General features: G+C 38.2%; 1 pseudogene; it reads left to right on the plus strand.

The window, feature by feature from the left end:
- Positions 1 to 4,173: 4,173 nt before the first annotated feature.
- On the plus strand, positions 4,174 to 4,486 carry LOC102489846 (SOSS complex subunit C pseudogene; annotated as a pseudogene).
- The last annotated feature ends 610 nt before the right edge of the window (positions 4,487 to 5,096 follow it).

The raw sequence follows: 5,096 nt of genomic DNA on the forward strand, positions 1-5,096 counted from the left end.
TTTCACATGATCCCCTCATTTCACCACATCATGAGCATTTTGGGGCCAGCAGGTGGCCAGGTAGTTAAAAACACTGGGCTACCATATGGCTGAGTGTGATTCAAGACATGGACCTGGTGGCTTGCTTTCTCACTTCTCCATCTCTCTCTGGTCAAATTAATAATAATAATATTACATTTAAATAAAATAATTCTTAAAAAATATGGGCAGTTCTCTGTTTGAAAATAAACTCAGTGATAGCAAAATGTACATAAAATCCCTCCTAGCCTGGTTTGTGAATAAAATCAAGGAGAGTTAGGTACATCTTCCATACATAGTCACATCCCAAATAATTAAAGTTTTGTTAAATAAAACATTGGAGCTTTCGGGCAAGTAATTATCAGATACTTGAAGTGTAAATAGATTTGGAATATGAAGTACACCTCTCTATGATCCTGGTATCATATCTCATATATACACTAGAACATTTTTTCCATTGGAATAATGGAATACCCATTGAACATACAAAAATCAGCTTAGTATGTGGGAATAAACATATTTTAATGACTCCAAGAGAATTACTATACTAATCATTTATTTCTTAATAAACTTAAACACGTTATTTTTCATGCTTTAAATTGCATTACAAAAAAATCAGTGGTTCTGCAACAGGAATAACAATATCAGAACAACAAAAATATTAAGTTACTTATTAATATAATTGACTAAATGACCCATGTAAGCATATCCCTACAGCCCTGAAATGTCAAACCAGGATTTTTATAAATATTCAGGATCCTGTCATTCACTCATATGGATAGAGACCTTTTCTCTTCAGTCAGGTTCTGGTGTCCTGGTAACAGGACCCTCTGCTGTGAAAACACATGAAAATTTACTTTGGTGCCTAATTGAAGATTGCAGAGCTTTGTGGGAAATAAATTTCTTCTCTGATGATGCCATAAACACAGGCCAAGGAGGGCGGCTTTTTTGGATTCTTTCTCTACCTGTGATCCTCGGTTTCTTCTACATGGTCACTTGGGAAAATCTGCTGCTATGCTGACCATGGTCTGCTGAACAAAGTGTCTATAAGGGTAAATCTGAGTGTGAAGGAGGATGGATGAGATTTTTGAGAACCCTAGTTGTGGAATGGTGCTTCTCTTGATGGGAGCAGAAACATGGGTGGATATCAGGAGGAGAAGGGGCACCTGAAGGAAGGTGTAGCCCCTGGTCTGGGCTATGGAGAGCAACATGAGAATTGGGATGTGCAGGTCCAGGGTGAGGAAAGAGGTGACCTGGGCTTTACTTCCAGTAATTACTTTGTCAGAAGGTGGGTTTTTGCATTCAGGTGTACAAATGCAATCCCTTCCAGAAGCTCCAAATTTGGGGTGATCCAGTCCATGATGGGCATGGGGTAGGTTTCTTATAATCTTATCAGGGAGAAAGAAGAGGACATCCAGTCATAGCAAAATTATAGGAATCTTTATTACCAACGACTTCAGGAACACTCATCCAGAAGAACCTTCATCCCTGAGTATAAGTAGAGTGGTGCTTGTAAAGGCAAAATCCACATTTGGGTTCAGTAGGCAGGAACACTAACTGTTGTGGAGGGGGTGGAGAAGAAAAGAAGAAGGAATTTCTACTCAAAAGCAGTTACAGAAGCCAGATCAAGCAGGTTAATATTTTCTAAGGGCACTTTCCTGTTCCTTGCCTAAACAAAATAGAATCTTAATGGTCTTCATGGCTCAAAGCAAGGGGGTTACTGCTAAGGGACATCTCAAGGTAGGGAGTTTCCAGCTATTTAGCAAAGACAGTATGAATGTTAATCATTCTTTTTAGGCAAAAAAGAGAAAGCAAGTTTCCAATATAGAGAGTTCAAAATAGAAGTTCTCATGTTTCAGGTTGAGGAGCTAGGGGGAAAGGTGGCAAGTCCAATGGCAATGAGTTCAGCTTCCAGCTCTGCTACAGGATCTTGATAAGAGGCTGTCCACTCTCCACTCCTACTCAATATACTACTGGAAGTCCTAGCCAATGCAATCAGACAAGAGAATAAAATAGGAAGAGTTAAAGTTATCTCTGTTGGAAGATGACATGATTGTATACATAGAAGATCCAATAGTGTCCATAAAGAAACTTCTCAAAGTAATAAATGCATACAGTAAAGTGGAAAGATACAAAATTAAATTACAAAAATTTATAGCATTTTTATATACAAACAACAAGCAGACGGAGACAGAACTGAAGAAAGTAATCCCATTTACCATAGCCAAAAACAGAAAGCGTAAGATACTAGGAATAAAACTAACCAAGCGAGTTAAGGACCTCTATAAGGAAAAACTATAAAAATATTTTAAAGGAAATTGAAAAAGACAAACAAAAAAGAACATTCCATGTCCCTGGATTGGGAGAATTAATATAACGAACATGACAATCCTACCCAAATTAATCTACATATTTAATACAATCTCTGTAAAATTACAAAAGATAGTCTTCACAGATCTAGAAAAGACAATCATAGAATTTGTCTGAAATCGTAAAAGACTACAAACTATAAAACTACTGCTTGAAAACACTGAGAAAACTCTGGGAGACATTGGGGTAGGTAAAGACTTCTTAATCAAGATCCTCAAACCACAGGCAATAATCTCCCAAGTAGATGGGTGGAATTAGATCAGATTAAAAGTTTTCAGCACAACAAATGACACAGTAATTAGCGTGAATCAACCACCCTCAGAATGGGAGATTTTTCTTAACTGTGTCTCAGATAAGGGGCTGATAACAATCCAGAAGAAAATGGTTAACTCAATTAAAAGATGGGAAAATGAGCTGAATAAACAACTCTCTAAGAAAGACATATGAACAGACAAAAAGCATATGAAAAAAAATGCTCAACATCCCTCATCATAAGGGAGATGCAAGTCAAAACCACAATAAGATACCACCCAATCCCAATCACAATGGAAAATACTAAAACAACAAAAAACAATAAGTGTTGGCGGGAATATGGTGAAAGGGGAACTCTCTTACATTGTTGGTGGAAATGTAAATTGGTCCAGCCACAGTGGAGAATGATATGGAGATTTCTCAAAGACCTTCAAATAGAACTACCATATGGTCCAGCAATTCCACTCCTGGGTATCTACCCAAAGAGCAGGAGAATTCTCTGTCAGAAAAGAGCTTGCATAACTATATTTATTGCAACAGTACTCATGATTGCTAATCAATGGAACCAAACTACATGTCAACAAACAGATGAATGGATTGAAAAACTGTGGCAAATATACTCCATGGAATACTATTCAGCCATTAAAAAACAAACAAACAAACAAATAAACAAAACAAAACAAACAAAAAGAAAAACAAACTAACAAACAAACAAAAAGACCCTGGCATTTGATAGAAAGTGGGTGAACATGGAAAATTTATTGCTGAGTAAAACAAGTCAGGCTATGAAACAAACACATGTTTGTATCCACTTAACGTATACTGACTGTCTACACTCTATAGTAAAGACTGAAAAACTGGAAGCCATAAAAACATTGAAAATTGTTATGGACACTGGGGACAAAGTGGAAGGAGAGTGGGAGATGGGAAGGGTGCAGGAAGAAAAATTTGCGAACAATTGGAGAAGACATTTGTGTGACACAGATATGACTTGCTGCCTGTTGGTGAGGTCATGTGTAGTATTCTCAACTCACCTACTTACTCTGTGGCATATACCATGTTCGGTAAAATCTCTTTACGAACTAAATGATGTATAATGATTTAATGTATAAATAATAATAATAAAGTTTTTTTAAAAAAATGAAGAAATAGTATTCAGGACTCTGTGTTGAAAAGTGATCTATGGCAGGAACTGCAGATGGCACAAAGTTTACTTCACTGGACTCTCACATACTGGACTGTGGTTGAATCCCAGACCCATTGGCTTAAAACTTATGCTGAGCACTAGTGTGTGTGTGTGTGTGTGTGTGTGTGTGTGTGTGTGTGTGTGTCCAAAAATCCTGAGAGGGGAAGCGTAGTGGGGGCGGGAAGGTTGGAGCGTGGGGCATTGAGCTCCCTTTGCCAGAGTGGTCGCGCCCCCCCTGGAGAGTCGAGCTTGCCCCTCCCGCTCAGCAGTTCTAGCGCCCTCACCTCCGCGGTGATTGCAAAGTGCTGACCACTTGCCATTGGACAGAATCAAAACAAAATAGGAAGATGGTAGCTAATTCTTCAGGACAAGGTTTTCAAAACAAAAACAGAGTTGCAATCTTGGCAGAATTGGACAAGGAGAAAAGAAAATTACTTATGCAGAACCAATCTTCAACAAATCATCCTGGAGCTAGCATCGCTGTCGAGACCGGCTCTGAATAAGAACTTCTGGGACCACACCTAGCAGCAGCACATTGTTGCCCAGCAGAAGGCAGCATTGTAGCATGCTCATGCACATTCATCTGGATACTTCATTACTCAAGACTCTACATTTGGGAATCTTATTCTTTCCGTTTTACCTCGCCTTGACCCAGAATGAAGAGAGTATTTGTGACAAAAGTGACTTTGCAATATCAAACACCAAAGCTACTGTCATTCAGTGCTATACTAACTATGACTTTCAGAATTTTGGTGAACTTTTATATTTTTGGCTTCTCTGAAAGAAAACATGTAAGTGAAACCAAAAAGCACGGTAAACAGGATGGGAGCTTTGGATGCGGTATCACCTGAGGCCTTGACTGTAGCTGGTAATGCCATTGGTTTTTAACTCAAAATCAGACTCCAGACTAGATAGATACATAAAATCATCCCCCAGTTGGACTGAATAGATCACGTCCACAATAGAATTTCAAAAACCATTTATAGTACTTAATATTAAAGAAATGAGGGTGCGTTTTAAAAATGTGAGCCAATAGGCTTCAATAAGCTTCATTTGCTTTTGCTATTTATAGGGCTAATGTATGCCTTCTGAGTTTACAGTCAACCTATCATTTGGCAACATTGCAAACTCTTAACTAGTTCCTTTAGTCCTAGTTTTTAAAGAAAATCCCAGGACAAGATTGAATTTGTCAACCCGCCTTAAATTCTTCTATATACATGCTGTTATGTATGATGTGACTAAATGCCACTAAAAACAATAAGAAAGGGCC

The sequence above is a fragment of the Tupaia chinensis genome, unplaced genomic scaffold (genome assembly GCF_000334495.1).
Source record: "Tupaia chinensis unplaced genomic scaffold, TupChi_1.0 Scaffold138674_1, whole genome shotgun sequence".
NCBI classification, from domain to species: Eukaryota; Metazoa; Chordata; class Mammalia; order Scandentia; family Tupaiidae; genus Tupaia; species Tupaia belangeri.